This window comes from Thermobia domestica, chromosome 18 (genome assembly GCF_964235325.1).
Source record: "Thermobia domestica chromosome 18, izTheDome1.hap1.1, whole genome shotgun sequence".
Taxonomy (NCBI): Eukaryota; Metazoa; Arthropoda; class Insecta; order Zygentoma; family Lepismatidae; genus Thermobia; species Thermobia domestica.
This window is the reverse complement of record NC_137471.1, coordinates 154,651,446-154,674,264: the sequence shown is the minus strand read 5'-3', so window position 1 is coordinate 154,674,264 and position 22,819 is coordinate 154,651,446.

Sequence of the window (22,819 nt, the reverse complement as noted above, 5' to 3'; positions counted from 1 at the left end):
TTCATATTTTAAAGACAAAACAAAGAAAAATATACATACCTTCCACTCCAAGTTCCTTGCTTACATCTGTCCATAATTTGTTCGCGACGTGTCGTTTGTGATAATCTGGATAAGCTTGGTTCCACAATGCAACTTTATCAAAAGCACAATTTATTAAACCATGAACATCTACTTCCATCTTAATTTTTATTTTTTATTTTATCTCCGCACCTTGCAACGTCGTCTGCTTTCACGCAAAACAAACTTTATTTCTCTCGTAGCGCTCAATTCCTCTGCAGACAAATCTCCTTCGCACGTATTCGGACGAACAACCCCAACAGGTTGGGATCATTCGCATCTTTTCGTCGGTTTTTTCACAATTTGCTGGTCGGAACTAGTAGAGACCTCTCCAATTTATTTACACGTGCTGGGAAATTCGCATTCGGAAGTAATAGAGGCGCGGCCTAAAAGACGTCCACATTTAGTTCGGATTCCACGTTAATCAGTAGGTCCACGCCTCGCTGCTAAAAGGGACGTTAAACTCAATATATATAATGTGTGTGTGTGTGTGTGCGTGTGTGTGCGTGTGTGTGTGTGTGTGTATGTGCTTTTGTGAATTTCTTCGCGTTTGTATGGTTAGCATATACGCCTTGAGCACGGGAGACCATGGTTCGATTTCCGGTGGGAGCTCATGTAGTTGTTATACCACTTTAAACTTTAGCGGAAACAAACGTAATAGTTTCGCAATTAAAGCTTATAATGCATTACTAAACACGTATTTACTTACTTTGTAGTTCCTTAATTAGCTACTATAATGAACATTTTGCCTACCCATACTCCTTTATCGTGAAACTTCAGATTTCTGTGGCACTACCAAAACTTACAAGTCACTCAAATCACAATGCCTACCCACCCAACCAGGTACATTCTAGGAACGTGCCATTTAAGTTCCATATGTACCGTTTACGTACCTGGTACTTGAAAAATGTACATTTCATATGCATAGCACGTGTCGCTAGGTACGTGCCTTTCGAGGAATTTCTGACACTTGAAAGGTACTTTTACATGCTTCACTGGAATGTGAGGAATGTGAATGGCACATACCCCAAGTACCATGGCATGGTTGTGCGTAAGTTGCTTCGTATTGCGACTAGGGTTGCCAAATGGCCAGATCTCGTCACAAAGTGCCTAATTAGCCACTTTGTGACGAGATCTGGCCATTTTGAGAACGTCGTTAGTCACATAATTTCCAAAGAGCCAATAGTGGCTTTTTAGCCATATGCTTTTCACTTCTATAGCCACTTTCTGAGTTTAGCCACATTGTAATATATTGTGTGTGTCATACAACCGCTATATACAACAGTGTGGTGTTGGAATGTGTAATGATTAGGATGTGATGTTTTATTTTATTTTTTTGAAAGTTCAACACTTCCAATGTACCCGTAAAAATGTACTAAAGAAATAGTGCCCATGTTTTTTAAATATTCAATTAGAACTGGACAATCTACATGAAATTTGCAATCGATCAGTGAAAACGTCATCTTTCTAGAGCCTGTAGTTTCTGAGATCTCATTGTCGAGAAACATATACGTGTATTTTAAAAGAGCTCCAAAGATGGCAGCACAATTCATTTGCATGTATTTCGGAGAAGGCTTACTAAAGGCAAAGGCCTTTGAACAATAATTTAAAAGGATAAACTTTGTGAAAAATATTTATTTCAGTAATTTATTTAAACTACACTCTTTTAAAAATATTTGTCTTTGTTATAAACGTGAAATCACAAATAACCGTAAATCAAAGGGTTGAATGCTAAGATTATAGGTTAGAGCTCGGTCGCTCGTAAATGTTACTGTAGTATTTTAATAGATAGTTAAATTGCTACACAGATGCCGGAGGAGGGCATGTATTTTCAGAGTTAGTTGCTTGGCTTTTTTTAAAAGTACAAGCTTCTAAATTCGAACGTAAAAATGAAGCTTTAAGGTTTTAGTATTTAAGTACTCGCACCCCCAGTTGCATAGCACTGCCCTAAGGAACATTACTGACATTCCTGGCACATGCCAATGCCAAGTAAATGTGTCAAGTACATACACGGTACGTGATATACACATAATAGGTACATTCCTCGGTATGTGTCATGCACGTACTTTTGGGCGGAAGTAACCTTATTCCTTACATGTGTATTTCACATGATTGCTCTATTCACGTACCTATCATGTACATTCCAATGTACCTCGAGGAACATTCTTTACACATGATCAGTATGTACTTGTGTTGGGTGGGTACTGATTCTCAGCCCCCAAACTTTGTGGGATTACTTTCTAATATCAGCGCCTTTTCTTAATCGGAGTAATTAATGTGCCCAACACAACACTTGGCTGTTTATGATTCATAGAGACGCTAGAGACTGAGGTGCCGGATTAGGGATAGGGGGCTGGTATTGGTAACTTTCCTCTCTCTCTCTCTCTCTCTCTCTCTCTATATATATATATATATATATATATATATATATATATATATTCTCCAACATATTTAAATTAGAAAAATGTTTCACAAACATCTCTGATAAAATTCATTTTAGGTATAACAAGGAATAAAAGTATTTCTTTGATATATAATAAAATACTATTAGCTAAAAGCACAAACTATATTTCATAAACATGATAGTAAACACTTTCTATTCATTTTTAATCTGTTTTAACTTTTTTAATTAAACATTAGATAAAATATTCTGAAAATAATTCTAAAATATTGTATGAAAATATTTTATTTAACCCTAGGAAGTCCAAGGGAGGGGCTTCTGGAGCCCACTCGTTTGTATTTCTTGAAAAAAACCCGTCGTAAGTCTTGATGAAAATATTAAGAATTTTATTTATTTTGTATTATTACTTCTTTAATAAATCCACATCATTAATGTGCATTTTTATTTAGTAACTTGTAAGTTAAAAATTATTTCAAGTAGTGGGCTCATCGAACCCCCTCCTTGGACTTCCATGTGACATAATTTCTACAAGTATATTTCCTGAAAAACTCCGTCGTAAGTCTTGATTAAAATATTGAGAATTTTATTTGTTGTCTATTATTACTTCTTTGATAAATCCACATCATTAATGTGCGGTATTATTTAGTAACTTGTAAATTATAAATTATTTCTAAGTAGTGGGCTCATTGAACCCCCTCCTTGGACTTCCATGTGACATATTTTCTACAAGTATATTTCTTGAACTTAGATTTTTTCGTTTGTATTTAACAAGGATTGTGTTCTTATGTTGGGAAACAACGTATCAGCCACGAGTAAGTTCTGAATGCTTATTTTATATTCATTTCTTGTTTGATGGCATTATGTGAGTTATAGTATGTTATACTGTGGGTTCAAGGAGCCCCCCCCCTTGGACCTACTTGAGACAAAAAAAATTCTTGGACTTCCTAGGGTTAATTTACAGTAGAAGGTTACAAAAACATTTCCATACAAAATTAATAGGTGTTTTAAAAATATTTCTGGGAAATATTTCTCACATTACGAATGAATTTATTTTTAAAATATACGAAACATTTTTAAAATTATATTTCAAACGTTTTCTCGTAACAATAGAAAATATTACAAGTAACACGTTGGAAAATATTTGTAAAATCTATGGAATATATTTCCTATTCTGTTTTTTATATCATGTATGTAAAACATTTTCAGTGTTACTTTGAAAACATTTTCTCTCTCAACATTGAAAACATATTACATTACATTCAACACAATAGTAGAATTTGTGAAAATTTTCCTTAGATTATTTTCCTTCTAACATTCTAAAAATATACTTATTGTACTTCATAAAATGTTTTCCAAACATTTTTTTAAAAATATTTCCGGTAAGGATTTGGGATATTTCTCAGATATAACAAGACATATATTTTCTCCAGTAACGGAAGAGTATATTCTGGAAACAATGTAAAAATATTTCTATAATATATCAGAAAATGTTGTTCACTAAAAACACAAAATATTTTCCAAAACATAACGGAAAACATTTTCTATTCATTTTAATATGTTTACTTTTCCCTGTTTTAGAGTTTTATATTCAAAATCCGATAAAATATTCTGGAAATAAGACTAAAATATTGTACGAAAATATTCCATTTAAGTTATAACAGAAGGTTACCAAAATACTTTTGTTAAAATTAAGTAAACCTTTTTAAAACATTTCTGAAAAATATTTCTTATATTACGAAAGAATTTATTTTTAAAATATTCTAAACGTTTTAAAAAATATATATTCAATATGTTTTCTTGTAAAAGTAGAAAATATTGCAAATAACCTATTAGAAAACATTTTTCAAATATATGGAATATATTTCCTTTCATTGTTTCCCATATCATGTATTGAAAACATTTTTATTATCATTTCGAAAATATTTTCTTTCTCAATAGTGAAAACATATTAGATTACATCCAATGAAATATTTCTAATACATTTTGTGAATATTTTCCTGGATATACTTTCCGGCTAGCATTCTCAAAATGTACTTTCGGTAATTTCTAAAATGTTTTCTAAACATTTTTGGGAAAATATTTTCCGGAAATATTCGGAATACATTAGGGAAACCAGCATGGAAATCTCCAGAAAAGGAAAACCTTTTGGAAACCAAGGAAAATATTTTCTTTTGGTTGAGAAATTATTCCTTGCTGTGTGGGTAGAAACGTAAAGGTACAAGGTAAGTTTCTGACTCGTATTTAGAATTTTTACATAATTGTGAAAAATGGATGCAAGTAACGTTAAGTCATTGTTATATGCAATTAAAGCTGAAATGCAAATGTTGCATGAGTCATTAGAAACTAAAAGTGCTGCTTCTAATAACGAAATGCAAAATCTTTAGAAAATAAAATAGAAAAAAGTAATGCATCTTTAGAAAACAAAATAGAAAAAAGTAATGAGTCTCTAGAAAATAAAATACTTGAAGTGAATGAATCTTTAGAAAATAAGATAGCTGAAGTCAGCGACCAAACCAATAAAGTGCGTGAGTCTTTAGAAAATAAGATGTTAGAAATATCAGAGATAACAAAAAAGCAGATCGACGATAAACTTGAGGTGCAATTAGAAATAATCAGAAAAGAATGTGTAGGTAGATATGAACAAATATCTAAAGAAATTGACGAGAAATCTGAAAAGGTAAATGATAAATGTGAGAAAATATGGGGGAAAGCAGTACAGAATTATCAAGGATTCGAGAACATTACGGACGATTTGGGTAAATGTGAAGAAAAGGTGGACCGAACATTCGAGAAAATTGAAACAATTGAGGAATCGGTAAATAAAATTGAAGGTAATTTAGAAAACAAAGAAAAAATGATAGTGGGATTAAATGTTACAACTCATAAGTTAGAAAGAAATGTTGCAATATTGCACAGTAGGGTTGATACTCTGTCACAGAACACTATCCCTCCCGGTATTGATGTAATCAATATGAATCAGAACATTGCTTTAATAAGCGATAGGTTGTCAGGTTTAGAAACAAAGGTAGATGAAACCCAAACGAAGTTAACCTCATTAACTGAACATGCTAGCAGAGAGGGGAGTGAACGTAGTTGGCGTAGATCAAGTATATCCGGTGACGATAGGAGTAGCCATAAGTTAAAATACAGTAGTAAGGAAGAATTTAGTAGTGCCAACCAAACGGATTGTAGTTCTTCGACAGCAAGTGAGACAACAAAATTAAAGAAGCGAATTAAAGTAAGAAAAGCAGACAGGGATGACGTAAAAAGGGCTAAACGACGAATATTGCGTCATGGTGACATCGAAATGTTCCTAAAGTTTTAAGGTTTAGAAGATGATGAGTCACCAACTTCTTTTTTAGAGCAGTTTAAGATTGCAGCGCACGCTGTAGATGTACCTGAATCCCAATATTTAGATGTATTAGGGTTTGTTTTTACCGGTAACGCTCGCTAGTGGTACAAGTCAAAATTAGGTACATTTCGTTCATTTAAAGATTTCACTAAAGAATTTAAAGCTCAATTTGCTTCTGAGCAAGTCATTGCAAGTAAACGTTCGGTGTTGCAATCGCAAGCGTTCAACCCAAAAACTGATGGTACTGTCACCGACTTTGTTCACAAAAGATTCAATAAGACACGTGGTTTGTCACCTGATATACCGGATACTTTCATTGTGAACACGATTAAACAGTTGATCCCTATCTCTTACCGACGACAATTAGCATTGTTCCCAAATTTAGATTTCAGTTCATTTTTAACCGCTATACAAAATCTTGAAGCACTGTATTATGATTATTAATAAATATTAATGATAGGAACAACTTTCATGGTAGAACTGTACGTGTCAATCAGGTAGATGAAGTGCCTGGGAATTATGAAAATTTTAATAAAAGGTGAAATTATGGCAATGAAAACCACAAAAATTCAGGTAAAGGTAAGTTTGACGGACCCAAAAGGAAGGGAAGTCCGAATAAGAGAAAGTTCCATTGGAACAAAGGTAAGAATAGGTATGCTAGAAATAATGATCGCAGCGAGGGCCAAGGTACAAATCGTAGTAATTACGAAGATGATCACGAGTATGAAAATTCAAATCAAAACGAAAGAGTGAACTTTGTAAATAGTAACCATGATGAAGGTATGAACCGAGTACAGCCAATGCCCACATATACTCAATCTGCACCACAATTTCCATATTATAGTCCAAGGGTTATGTTTCCACAAAATAAAGATCAAAATTTAAACTAAAAGTGCTCTCCAACGCGAGTGAGGTTGGCAGTGTTGGTAATGTAAATGGAAATTTTGGTACTGAAAGTCAAAATGCACTCAAAAATGATTCGCAATGCGAGCTTGTAATTGGAAAGAACGTAGTTAATGTTGTAAGCTGGGACACCGATTCATCTGAAAGCAGTGATGAAGAACAAAAATTTAATAGTCAATCTAGGTCAGCTGTGATAAAGGTACAGATTTTAAATCAACCAATAGTAAACTTGTGTGACTCTGGAGCATCAATTAGCCTTTTGTCTTTAGAGACATGTAAACGAGTAGCGTCTATTATTTCCCATCCTCACTTGCGACCAGCTCCACATATTTTGTTGGTGGATTTTTCAGGTAAGAAAAAGAAACAGGTGCAAGGTGAAACAATAATGTGTATTGAAATAGGGAAAGTTAGTTTTGACGTACGTGTGTTAGTTGTCTCTGACTTAAATACTGAGTGCTTGTTGGGTAGAAATTTCCTTACTCAATCCAAGGCAAAGATAGATTTTGGTGATAATTCTATTACGGTTGAAAAGGAAGAAGAAATCGTTAACGTACCTATGCTAGGTGGTCAAGTTGAGATTACTAAGGTTACGAAAATTCTGACTAAAGATGATGTACAGAAAAAGGTAAATTTTGTGTCTCAGGTTGGTATTGAAACTAAAATGAATGTTACTAGCGACAGTGATGATGAATCGGAAATTTTATTTGAGATTGGAAAAGTGAATGTAGAATGTCCCATAGTAAATAATTGAGTAAGTGAAAAGCAAAAATTAGAAATAGAATGGGCTAATCATGTTGTTCTTTCTGATCAAGCTTATAATAAAATTCGTAATTCTTGTAGTAATGAAAAGGAAATGAAAGTGTTAAATTTAGAAGTTGCTAATGAAGATAAATTTTTGTTTGATTACTATTCACAACAAATGTCAGAAATTGATTGTGAGATCGAAATATCGCTTTATAAATCGTTAAATAGAGCTGCAGTCTGTAACACATTTGATAGTAAAATAGAAAGTGAATTTGTTTCGATTTCAGAAATACGGGAAAAGGTTAGGGAAGCTCAATTGTCTGATTTTGAGAAAGAGAAATTGTTCAAATTGTTGTTGAAACATAGGAAAATCTTTAAAAATATTCCCGGACGTTGTACCAAATTTGAGTATGAAATTGAGGTAGACACTGACCAACCTTTGGTTAAAAGGCAATATACATTACCATATAAATTCAAAGAACATATTGATTCGCAAATTGATGAGTGGTTACAATGTGGTGTAATAGAATCTTGTGTATCAATCAATTCACACCCAATCTTCTGGGTGCCGAAGAAAAATACTAGTAAAATGCGAGTAGTAGTGGATCTGACAGTTTTGAACAAGCACGTAAAAATAAAACAATTAAAGGTAAACAAAATTGATGATTTGTTGTTAAAGTTTCAGGGTGCAAAGTACGTATCAAATATTGATTTAGTAGGAAGTTATACACAAGTTCCAATTTCTGAAAATATTAGAGATTACACAGCATTCTCGTGGAATGGTAAAATGTATAGATTTACATCTATCCCTTTTGGATACGCAAACGGAGGCGTAGGATTAATGGCTTGTCTTTTGGTTGTGTTAGGTCATGCATTGTTTGATAAATTAGTTACGTATATTGATGACATTTCTGTACTAACTTTTTCTTTTGATGAACAGTTAGAAATTTTGAATTTATCGTTTACGAAATTAGAAGAAGCTAATATGACTGTAAATTTAAAGAAATCCTCATTTTGCAATACGAGTTTTCAATTTCTTGGTTTCGTAGTCACACCTGAAGGCGTGAAAAAGGATCCGTCGTATGTAGAAACAATTCGAATATTGCCTCGTCCCAAAAATGTAAAGGAACTTAAGCGAGTGCTAGGTTTGTTCGAGTGGTGTTCTAAATTCGTATATCATTTCGCTCATCTAGCCAATCAATTGTTTGAACTTCTGAAAAAGAATTAAAGGTAGATTTGGACTGACGAATGTGAGCAAAGTGTTGTTAAGTTGAAAGAATCATTATCAGAAGATGTGCTGTTAAATCATCCGCTGTTAGATCACGATTTTTGTTTAGTGACAGATAGTTCCTTGGTAGCAGTGAGAAGTATATTATTCCAAGAAGTTATTGGTGAAAAACACATACTTGGTTTTTACAGTAAAACTCTGAATAGTGCACAGCGAAATTTTACTATAACGGGTTTAGAGGCGTATGCAATCGTTACAGCCATACGTAAATGGGGACATTATTATATGGCCATCACGTGAAAGTTTACACAGACCATAACTCACTAGTTTTTTTGAATAAAATTCGCCATTGGAACTCTCGTTTGGCTCGGTGGAGTCTCGAACTACAGGGATTTAATTTGGAAATAAAGCACATTTCAGGGAGTGAAAATGTTGCCATTGATGCATTGTCCAGGATAGTTTTAGCCCCTCCTAGTGAAATTTTGAACATAAACAACTTAGAAGTTCTCCCATCATTTTTCAGAAACTTCACACCAGGAGAGTTAACCGAAAAACAAAAAGAGCATCCTGAGTACAGTAAAATTATTAAATTTTTAGAGAAACCAAACGATCCCTACAGTAAGATGGAAAATAGAAATGTAGAGAAATTCTACAAACTAGAAAACGGTATATTGTTGTATAAGAACTTTCATTTCCCTAATAGTTGGAGAATTTGCATCCCACCATCTTTAGTAAATCTGGTAATTGAAGAAATGCATAACAACCGTGGACATTTCGGGTGTGAAAGAACTGTAAGCTTCATCAGCGAGATCTGTTATTGGAAATCGATGCGGCGAGACGTGATGAACTATATTAACGATTGTCTGGAGTGTAAACGAACTAAAGTTGATACTCGACCCCCAGCTAGACCTTTAGAAACCATACAAGTGAAAGGCCCCAGGTGATTGATTTCGATTGACGTCATCGGACCTCTTGTGCCATCTCCCTCAAAGTGTAAATTTGTACTCTCAGTTTTGGATGTTTTTACTCTTTACCTTGTTCTTTATCCGATCCGGAACGCTACTACAAAGTGTGTAGGTAAATGTTTGGAATCATTGTACTTTGTGCACTTAGGAATACCTTCAGCTATATTGGCGGACAATGGTAGTTGTTTTATTTCTAAAAACTTCAAGCAGAAAATGGAAGAATATGGTGTTAAAATATTTTATTCAACGCCTTACCATCCGGCGTCGAACGCAGTTGAGAGGATCCATCGGGAGACGAACAGATTATTTAGACTGTTTTGTAAAGATGATCTTGGTTCTTGGGAGAAATTTATACCACAAGTTGTTGTGTTGCTGAACTATTCTATATCTAGCAGTCTTGGCGCGAGTCCAGCAAGTTTACATTTGAATCTTCAGGCTGAAAAACCTATCTTCGAACATTTTGGCATTTTTACAAATGATACAAGTAAAAATGACAATGAAAGTTGGGACAATAAATTGGTAATGGCAGATTTTAAAAGAAAAGAGGTGATTCGAAAGCGAAATGAGAGGTACAACTCACAACAGGAAAGTACACACAAAATACAGGTGAATGACTTAGTATTTCTGAAACAGACGAACTTAAGTTCCGCATCAGACAAGAAAATCTCAATATCTCTGTGTTAATAAACCGTCAAATTCAGAAAAGGTGTTCGAATTGTTAGATCCTTTAACTGGTAAATCAATTGGTTCACATTCAGTATATAGACATAAGGTGTGGAAACCCACGAAACAAACTCGTAAAACTTGGTTAGACTTAGCTGTAAAACATTGTTCTGAGAAATACCATGACATTATTTCAAATGAATTTAAAAATTCAGATTTAGAAAGTAGTGTTGAAACTGTTCTTTGCAACGCATTAACTACAGTACCAGTATGTTTGTCTCAAAGTGTTCAATCAAGAAGTAATAACCAACGAATAAATAAAATTTTGGAAAAATTATTAGATGTTGACAAATATTTGAATTTTCTGTACTGTAAAAATCTGTGTTCATCTGATGTGCTGGAATTTGAGTTGGTAAACCTACAAAATCCTTATGTGTTATTAAATGAGAGAGTACAAGGAATGTAAGAAAAAAAGGTTGTTTCATATGATATATGCAGGCATCTGTGATCAGCTATGCGACTTCCAGATGGCCGTTGATACTTTCTTTTCCAATGTGATGGAAAAACCAGGAAAGATATAAGCCAAGTCATGGAGATGAGGTTCTCCTCCCTTATATATGTTGGGTAATGTAATATTTCTTTAACGCTCGGAGTAAGCTATTTTGGTAAATCCCATTCTTTATTATTTTGAATTTTTAACCTTGTATTCTATAATTCGGCCTCATCTCGGGGTGGTAAAACAAATAATTCGTTGTGGGTAGGTATCTTCAAAATTTAGCCAAGCAGATCCTGTCGAGTGTTCAGAGAGAATCATAACTGAATAATTACGTTGAAAAATTTAGCTGTGAATCTTAAAGGCGCTGATAACTTTTATTAAATCTCGTCAAAAACGTATATTATTCAATACTGTGTGAAATAAAGTTTTTAATATGTGATATGTTTTGAAAAATTGTTTACTAATGAGAGAATTCATTTCATATATTCGTGTTACCGTATTATTGCATTGTGTTTGAAGTTAACTAATCAGTTAATAGTGTTGTTTAAATGTTGTATTTTGAAGATTTGAATAATGAAAACATTACATTATTAAGAGTTATTTTGAAAATTAGTTATAAGGAAGTATATACGTATAAAAAGGTTATTTTTGCATTTTATGTGTGACTTTCTCAAAATATTGAAAATTTGGAATATCCCGTGTAGTATAATAAGGATATTTAGTGTAAGGTGTAATAATACGAGTCAGATACAAAAAAATGGGAAGGTTGAAATTTTACGATTTACGTAATGGTATAAGAAATATATTAGTTGTTTGATGTGAATAAATATAATGTGAATAATATATATGATATAAAATGAATATATAATAGATAATCAATATGTTATTCAACTCATATTCAAATATTGTATTATGGAGATAAATGTAATCTTATATTTATAGAAAAAAAGAGAGCCCATTTAAAGTATATAGCCCATAAAATAAGAAGCCCATTTACGTTTGTGGAAAGTGTTAGTGAACTATAATAAATCAAATATTAATAGTGGAAGAAAGAAGAGGAATAATAACCGGAGAAATAAACTTTTGGGAAGAGGATAATTTCAAGGTTCCAGGATTCTGATAATCTTCAAAGAAGATCATCGTCCCTTCCGCACGCCATTTGTGAGCGTGTGGCTACCCTCACTCCCATTCCATTTTAATTTTCCCAGTTCTTCTTGGCTGAATTGGAATAAGGCTTCATGCTTTGTACGTCGACGCAAACTGTGTTAAAGTTTTATCTTTTTCTATGAGTTGGCAGTCCTGTGAGTGGTGACTTGTACTTCCTGTTCACCGAACAAAATGGATGTGATGTGGTCGTGACGTTATAAAATATAGTACGATCGAATCAAACTTAATCGAAGAATATTTTTATTATTTTTAATATTTTAATTATCACATGTTAATGGCGAACTCTTTTAACGCCTTACGATATATATATTCCTTGTAAAGAATACTTCTTATGGATATTTTTAAAATAATCTTCTGTCGTGACTGGCGCAAACTTACTGACGCTTAGTCTGAAAGGCGCGAGGGTGTGCTTGGTGATGATGGCTGCATAGACTGTCCTGCATATGTTGCGTCCATCGAAAAATCTAAGATTTCCTTAACTATCGTTGAAAATGTCGTGAATTTAGTTATGTGAAAACGAAGTAAAACCGGAATAACTGCTTAAACGTAAAATTTTCACGAAACCAATGAACGTATGCTAAAACATCGCCTGATATCGAAAACAATGAAAACCCACGATTTATGAGCAAGGAATCCATGCAGGTAAAAGGTTGATTACGTTCACAGTTGAGGAGCAATAACCAGAGCGGAGCCTAAATCATGACCATTGGACGGACAACGATAATCAATAAGAAACTTCATTACTGGGAATAACTACATGACCCCCCCAAATCCATCAATTTACAGTGCAGTAAAGTGTAGTGCGAATAAATAGCGTGTGTTGAATGTTAATGCATCGTGTAATGTAAATTCTAGCCGGCATCTACAGTGCATTATTTTCTTCAAAGAAAGAAAGAAATCAATCATTCATTATTACTTCTTCGTATAAATTCTAAATGAGTATAAATATGGGCTTATAGTGTGTTAGTACATGTTGAGTAAATTTCTCAATAAAATGTAATGTTATACACGTAAGTATTATACATTACCTGTGTTAATTGAATAAAAGTTACGTATTGTACATGTTTTGTTTGCAATTATCTTTACTGTATTTACTACACGAATCACTACTGGAATGGTGGTTATTATATCTGACCACTTGTGTCTAAACTGTTGATGTCAGCAGGCGTGGCGAGGACGGTGGGCACCCGAAGTCGCAACCTCAATTGAAAGTTTTATTGGTTCGAGATCCAACTTGGAGGTTTGCGCATTCTTCACTTTGGTATTGTCAGCTGTGGAGCGAATGTCCTTTTCCCACCAACTACTAGAATCCACCATAGGTAAGGCGTACCGAGCAAGAGTCAAACCCAGTGGAGTCATAAGAACTACTTATCCCGAACAGGAATACAAACCCTACCGGTTATAACTGCTAATATCTCTAACACCTTCTCATTCGTTTTACGTTTGACACAGCAAATTCTCTCCTTTTTTCTCCATGCCCACATTTCGAAAGCATGCATTTTTTTTATTCGCTTTTGCGTAATGTCCATGTTTATGCCTCATAGAGTACATATTGGAATCATTAAAACAAAATCTCAATATTTAATTAGAGTTTTGTTTAATACAAGGATTAGCTAATCGTGGTTGAAAAGAAAAATCTGACACTTTTAAAGTGAAGAATAATTTTGCAATTCATGGCATTTCAATAACCTGTGCCGTCTTGATTTTCTTTCATGTGTCTAAGGGGTAGCCTCCCCAGTTTGGGAACCACTGGAGTGTAGGATCTGTTAAAAAATATAAACATTACGAAACGTTGTGATTTAGGCATATCTTATAAGTAGTAAAGCGTGGGCACCCATTAAAATAATAAAGGTCATCACCTATGTTGTACACTATCATCATACTGAAACAAAGTTGAACTATATTACATTTAGAAATATACATTGTATCTCCTTTACTATTGGCGCATTGTAGAATTTATTATCCCTTATATCCATAGTAAAATTTACCTACGAAAAGCTTCAGATTTCTTAAATGCAAGACTTGCAAGACTCTTGCATGCAAGACCAAGACCAAGACCAAGACTGGGTGTGCAAGAGCAAGACCAAGACCAAGACCAAGACCACCCTGGTCTTGGTCTTGGTCTTGCATTTGCTCATCACTACTTATGGGTCCACGGTGTCCAACGTTGGTCCCATCTCACTATCATCTCCTGTCTTCTCGATATACGTTATTGATATTTTGCCTAAAGAGGGCTCTGTCGTGGCCCCATGACTACCCATGACAATGACTCTTCGTTCATTTTGCATTGAAATCGCTTATTTTTTTAAGTAATATGAGTGCATACTGTATAACGTTGCTCCCATCACTCTCTCGATATAAATTGCTAATATTTTGTTTGTAAGAGAGATATGGCGTTGCAATCATCTCGTTTGAAGAAGAATTGAAAAAGATATTCCCTTGCAACAAACAACACCTATTATTATTATTATTATTATTATTATTATTATTATTATTATTATTATTATTATTATTATTATTATTATTATTATTATTGTTGTTGTTGTTTTACTTACCACTAATGTTGCCTACCTTTATTTGCAATGCAATGTGTTACTAAAAAGCAAATCAAATAACACTCCTCGCCATTCAGGCTCCCGAACTCGAAATACATGATTTACAGTTCTCTGTGTTAGAGGAAAGCACATTTATTATATTATTCTTTCAAATAACACGTTTCACAAGTTACTTCACTCTCAATGTGTAATTCCATATCATCACTAATAATCATCTTGTTCCGAAAGGAAAATAACCCTCCTCCTGCCAAAAAAAAAAGCCTACCGTAGCGAAAGGGCGTGAAAAACTTTCTGAATACCTATTTATGGGCGAAATTTGGTTCCCTTGAAAGTTTTTAAAAGTTTGAAGGGGCACCATTTTGAACATTTTCATCTGATTATTCTGGTTAACGAACTCATCAAGATATTTCAACAATTAATGTTTGTGCCAAGTTTCATCTCAATCCGCTGAAAATTAGGGTGGTTAATGCATTCACAAATAGCGTTATATATATATATATATATATATATACAGATAGACAGATAAATAGACACACAGAGGAAGAGAGAAAAAGTGTTTCGCTCTTTTCTCGCACCTGTGGTGCGTCAGAGCTAAACCGGGCCCCTTTGTAAAACTTATTGAGCAGCCTAACCTAAACAGAAACCTCTTACTTGCTAACGTAGAAACGTGGTCGGGAGGTGTAAGGCATGTAAAAATTGTATTTTTAATAACCATGAGTATGGATTCGAACACTCCTCTTTCATGTTTTTATTTTTACTTTTTGCAGCTACATCGGAACGTTCAGATGTTATTCTTTACTAATTGCAAATGGCATTTACATTCAAAATATGAGGAATTTTGGTGGCATTTGTTCGGATTTTCTTCTCTTTCAAAATTAAGACAAGAATAAAAGAAATACGCAAAGACAAAAAGTATTATCAGTACTAAACATTACCAACAATAATTGCTACGAAAAACTAAATACGACCTCTTTTACCGTCTCTCACGAGCTGCATATATTATTATCAAAAATTTTTAAAATCGTCCCCATCGAAGATTCGAACTGGCGATCTTTTCGTTTGTAAGCCAGCACCTTAACCACTACACCAAGATCACGGCGTGGTGAACGTTTAGTTGTCGGCGTATTTGTTGTATTTATGCTTTATGTTCCCACTTCGACAATTTTTACTCTTTTTTTCTAAGTTTAACATCTGTTTCTGGCTTTCTCTTTTGGTGTCGTCCTTTTATTTACACTATGCACTATTCGTATTCACAGCTTGTGCCCCTCTGCAGTGTCTTATTCCGATTGAACTTTTCTTTTTGCCCCTCAGTAAACATTTGATTGATTTAATTCTCATACTCTCCACGGAAGGAGCGCAGGAATGCCAGACTCGAAAAATAGGTGTACATTTACTTTCCTGACAGATAATACATAAAAGTACCTACAAACAGGTTTCTCACTTTCTCAGCTTTCTGAAGACTTGATTCCGTTGTGCTCTGAAAGCGTCATGATATTCGTAAGAGATCACCCAAAACCAATAAATGTATTTGTTCACGAATTATTGTCATAATGATTTGTTTTGGTTAGTGTATGTCCATAACAAAGGTTAAATGATGACACCAGAAAGTTCACTGATTATCTTCTGATATATTCTGCTCTCTTATTTTTTAGAGTATTGTGCATCTATTGTGTGCAAATGTATAATATGCATGCTTATACACTTAGCTATATAGCATGAAGACGTCAAGAGCGAAAATCATGCACACGACTGCTAAATGTCCAGAAGTGTTTATTATTATTATTATTATATCTAGTTCAATTTAAAGCAAAGGGAATTTGAGGAACTGAGCTCGGACGTAATCGTAGGAGTAGGCGAGATGACAATGATAGGTTTATGTGGAAAATAACAAGAATTTGAGAAACACACCCATACCCTATGGTAGGCGGTCTCAACAAGTAGCTTTGAGTCACAATCGCGTAGGAATGGATCGCACTGCATAAAACCGTTTTTACGATATCAGATGCCACATGCTTAAAATGAAGAAGGGGTCCAGTATTTGGACATTTCCAGGTGAAATCAGTCACGTCACAAGAAAAGACTATGCAGAATAGTTACTTCACTCAGGCGACATAGCTGAAAAGTAATAGTGAAGAACTGACACAGCAAATACAAACACTATGTACAAAGTAATCTTCACAGAGGGAGCAATTGTGGACTGTTAAGGATGAAGTGCTTTTCATTCTTTTCGGAGGTGCTGTTACAGGCTTACAATCTGAAACGTGTCAAGCTAGAAAGGAACAGCAATATTAAGAGAAGTTATATAGGTCACTTGTAACCATAGAAACGGTTTACTGCTTCTAATTGTAATCAAAACTAGGTTGTAGTGGCCACCTTTAACAAATTAGTATTTTTCGACATCTTGCACGCGTATACCCACCACAGCTAACGTGCCTCTTCTCTATGGACACACACGAGTTGGTGAATATCACCCTAGTAATATATATATATATATATATATATATATATATATATATATATATATATATATATATATATATATATACAGGGTGTCCGAGAGGTCCTTCCCTGATTACAGAAATTGATAAATCAGGCTAGAAATAAGATAGAAATATGAAACTGGTGTTGAATTGTTTACAAACTATAAAAGTTATTGTCTGTGTTAGGTTTGTTCTGTTTTACCAAGTCTCAATGTTTTGGTTTTAGGTTTGTAGTACGTAAGTAAGAAGCCCAAGAAACCATGCCAACCAACCAGGAGAAGGCACAGTGTGTCCTGTGGTACCATGAGACACGATCACCAACCACGGTGCAGAGACAGTTCCAGACAACATTTGGGAGAACTCCACCTGATGTCAAGAGCATTAAAACCTGGTATGAGAAGTTCAAGAACACAGGGTCGGTTGCTGACCTTCCGAGGTCTGGTCGACCAAGAATCTCAGCAGACACGGTGGAGGCTGTGCGGCAGTCTTTTCTGAGAAGTCCTAAGGAATTGGTGCGCAGGGCCTCACGTGAATTACAGATGCCAAAAAGCTCTATCCATGACATTTTACACAAACGTATATTGTTTCGTGTTTACAAAGTGCAACTCGTTCAGGCATTGTTGCCCGACGACGGTACACGTCGATATGACTTTGCGGTCGAAATGCTATCACGTATTGAGGACGATAATGGTTATCTCAGATGAATTGCCTTTCCAGACGAAGCGACATTCTTTGTCAGTGGAGTAGTGAATCGCCATAATGTACGCATTTGGGGTTCAGAACCCCCCAGGGAAGTCAGGGAGTTCACCAGAGGCAGTCCAAAGGTGAATGTTTGGTGTGCGATATTGCACGATCGAATTATCGGGACATTCTTCTTCCCTCAGGATACCATCACATCTGCAGTGTACCTATATATGTTGCAGCTGTATGCTGTTCCTCAGCTGCTTCAGTATCGCCCCGGTGTCGTTTTTCAGCAAGACGGTGCACCACCTCATTGGGGTTTGGACGTCCGTGCCTATCTCGATAGGAGATTTCCTGGGCGATGGATTGGTCGTGATGGACCAACAGCTTGGCCTCCACGCTCTCCTGACATAACCCCATTAGACTTCTTTTTATGAGGTTATGTAAAGGATGAGGTCTACCGAACACGTGTACCAGATCTTGAAACCCTGCAGCAACGAATAACCACAGTCGTTGCATCGATCCCTCCAGTGATGTTGGCTAATGTGTGGATGGAAATTGAATATCGCCTAGATGTGCTACGTGCTACCAAGGGTGCTCATGTGGAAGTGTACTGATGTGACCAAAACTTTTATAGTTTGCAAACAATTCTACACCAGTTTCATATTTCTATCTTATTTCTAGCCTGAGTTATCAATTTCTGTAATCAAGGAAGGACTTCTCGGACACCCTATATATATATATATATATATATATATATATATATATATATATATAACAGTTCTAAGATATTTGCATCAAATTTTGCCGTTTTTAATAGACGTCAGTATGTCTCCTCTCTCAGACTCGAATTTCTGAAGAGGTACTCGAACTTACATGTGAATTCACGCATGGAATTTCGAGAAATAGGCAGGAAGAAAAGTCGTGTGTGGCAATGTTACATGCAAAATTAAAAAAAAACAGGAAAGACATGCAAATATTTTGAACATACATATTTAAGCGCAAATGTTGACAAAATGGTGGGGTATCTGTGTTTTGGCAGTTACCCAACCTAATTTGTATATAACATTTAGAAATTTATTCCGCCTTATGCATAGTCGTTTTGACAAATGATTAGCGTCATGCTAAACGCCCGACATCTGAAGGAAGCTTATGTAAGTCGAACGATTTAGTATGGTACTAATCACAAGCCAGAAGAACCCTGCATATGGCCCTGTTTTCTTTATCATCTCTGACGAGTATGATCATTTCTAATTCATTTTAGTACTCATTGATAATTAAATTGCATCAACGTGTTGCAAATCACTCATCTTCTGCTCCAACTGATATTTGATTCTTAAATCTGCGCCTTAGTTTGTCTTTTAACAATTCACTTACATGAAGGAGGTTAATGCCAGCAGCCCGCCCCATTTTTTCCACACTGACCTAACAATAACTCGAGCTTACTACGACACACTGGCCCGCCAGACTGATCATCACTCAGCACCTATAACGAGGAATTTAACTGCTAGTGTTTCGAAGGATAGGTGGCGTTGTCGGCGGAGAACGAGTTTTACACGGGAATGACTTATCATACAATGTTCAGTACTTAGTCCTGTATATGTATACCAAGTTTTATACCGATCATCGCGTTCTAACCGAAACATGTCCCTTGTTAGAAAAAATCATATGACTAGTTATATAATATACAGTCAACGAATTTTAATTTTTGTAACCTCCAAATTGTATAAAACCTAGAAGTATATCATAATAAATGAAAATAAAGTAATTTGTCATACTTTTCTTATAATTTGGAAAATAAAGTAAAGAAATGGAAATAAATTCCTTCCCGGAAATTGATATGCAAGAGAACAACCCGGGAATATTCCCGTTTTTTATTTTCCTTTCTTCCGTAAATATTCCCACTGCCTATCACTACTCCTGAATGAGTTGACATTTGTAAAAGTTAACATTTTACAAATAGAATAAACGAAAAAAATAACTAGTGCAATTTAATATACGGTGGAAAACAATAATGATATCAAAACAAAAGTACAAAGAAAACACACCAACCACTTTTCGTTCATTGTTATGCATATCATTATTATTATTATTATTATCATAATAATAATAATAATAATAATAATAATAATAATTATTATTATTATTATTATTATTATTATTATTATTATTAATAATATATAAAGTAAGCGGTAGCTCATGCCTTCAACATTTATGCAACAGTGGCTTAAAACACATTATAAATTTCCAATGGTCTTTCTCAGGTCGGGCTTTATATTTGTGAAGAAGAAGAAGAAGAACTAATTCTTTCAATTACTAAGTATTGTGTATCATATTAAAACCTGATCGTATTTTTGATTGCAAGTACCGTCTATAATTGCCGGGAGAGTATCCATGAAATATCGAGTAGAGTGGCCGTTATGGCGAGTGCATCGTGCTTTGTGTGTCCTGTGATGACGAGAGTTGTGTGGGGTTTTCTATACATATATATTAAACTTACACACGTTTTCTTTCCTTTACACGTTCATACATTCCCTTCTTTTTCTACACTTTTTCCCAGTCATTTTACACTCCTAAATTTTATCTACCTCTTGTTCTGTTGAACTTGGCCTTCAGCCCCGTTTACCTGTTCGAAATTCTCTCCTTATTCTGATCTTTTCCTATGGTACCATACTTCTTTCCAAAAAATCACAGAAGAAGCAATTAAAGAGAAAGCGCAGGAAAAGTGGTATGAAGAAGTTGTCAAGAAGAGCAGTTTGAAAGGAATATACACATATAAAAGGCGTTATGAGACAATAAATTATATGAACAATGATTTGCGAAGCATTTTTATTTTCAAAGCCAGGTCAGGGAGCTTTGAAACAGGGGTAAGATTGAAAAAAATTAAAGAAGTGAAAGAAAAATGTCAATTATGTTTTAAAGAAGATGAAACATTAGAACACTTATTGTTAAAATGTGAAGAAACCCTAAAAATCAGGGAAAAATGGAAATGGATCGATGAAATGAAAAAGGAAGAAAATTTGGTTAAATTAGCTTGGAGGCTAGGCTTTAATGTAAATGGAAGGGACCTAAGTGAGAAAGAAATAGAAAAAAACAAAGAACTTCTTGAATTGTGTTGGAAAAAGAAAATGGAAAACTTTAAATGAAAAAAGGGCAGTACTTGACAAAATAATTATTTCTTTATTATTGGTTACACATTTCTCACTAATTGTTGCACATATTTCAAATATGGGTGCTCGACGATATTGTTTTATATATAGAGAGACTTATGTAAAATAACAAATAATGAGAATGGTAATTATCCTAAAATTTTACAAATGTAAACCTGTAATGTATTATATTCGAACATAAACTATGGACGTTTGTGATTTTATTTTGATTTAGCTTGATTTTTCCGTTGGGATTCGAAAGACATAAGTAAAATACAAGATAAAGAATATTTTAACCAACAATGGATGTTCATTATTTGTAGAGGTCCATACAACAGTCCATTTGATAGCTGCACTCATTTTTTCAAGGAAGTCGACTTTTTACATTCCCAGGAATCTTTTTTAGGGTATGGACCTGCATGTCTCAATATGGGATCACTTTAGGGGCTTGGTGTACGTACATAATATATGAATTATTGTAAAAACAACGCTAATCAGCATATGCTAGATGGCCGGTAAAAATGAGATTGCTATGCAGATTAGGGCATTACGCAGAATGTGGGTAAACAAGGATAGCGCAAAATTCTGTATTTAGGAGGACTTACATGTCTTACGTGTTGAATGTGTTCTTGTACGTTCCAAAGTATTTTATAGGTAACATGCTGAAATGCTTTCTTTGCTTGTATATTTGTGTTCCAAAGTAACACAATACATTAGAGAGGTAACTTCTTAATTATATGGATCCCTTCATTCCCAAATATTTTCATAGTTCCGTGTTATGATTTGCCACACTAAATTTTGATACTTCATTTCGCTTACAGTGGCACATCGGGCATTACTTTGCACAAAATATGAAGAGAGTTACACAGTCCTCCGTCGGAAATACCATGAACTGTATACAGGAAGTTTCAACTAACCCCTACGATAGAACATGTAACTTTATTTTGGTGTTAATGTTGGGGACAGCATCAGTTCTAATTACAGGGAGGGTTTGTATTTGTAGTGGCGTGGAAAACAGTCACTGTAAGGACCGCCAAATTTTAAATAATTTCCGTCAATGTTAAGTCAGTTTCGTTATATTATACAACGTAACTAATAACCGTTTGAACATTTTAATATAAATAAATTAGTTAAACGGCGGTTAAGCCCTACGGAGCGCCATTCTGTGCGTAATTATTTGACAACACAGGTTGTAAGTCATTCATAAAAAATACATATTAATTAATTGGATCCTAAAACCAACGGTGCTGACAATCTCTTACAGTTGAAGTTTGCAGGGTCCCTGACGATTCGAATGAATCGCTTCTACCATAAGACCTTACATACCACCCTAGTTGCATGCCTTCGGCATTCAAGTCATGACAAATCAGGGTTAATTTCCGAACCCCAATTGGGCTGTCAACATTCAGGCCTTGAGGAGGCATTTTAAGAAAATAAATATAATGAAAAGGACGACAAGAAATACACCCTGCGAGGAGATTAAATGCTACAACATCACATTTCAATTCATCAATTTTTTAATCATTAGTATTACTTCAGGCCCGCTCGTACCTACAAAATTCGTAGGTTTACAAATGTAACCTTTTAAAGAGCGCTAGCTAATACTTATGTGTGGCTTACTAGCAATTGCACTTATCTTTATCGAGAATAAAGTCACATCCGAGAGCATTTGTCACAATAGTGAAACACAAGATAACAGTAATATTAACTAGTTCATTAAACATTATTGTTGTTCAGGGCCTACTCGTACGTAGCAATCTTAATATGTTCTCATAACATAAACCTTAATTTTACCATATACTGCCTAACTGACGTAGGCACTCCGTACTATCGATACATCATAATATCCGGTGTTTATCGTAGTAAAGGGTGAAATCGTAAACGGGCTTCACTTTTTCTTTTTCTCGAGATCGGTTTATGATTCCCGGCACAAGAATACAAGAGTTATTTTCAAATATCAAAAAGAATAACATTTAAT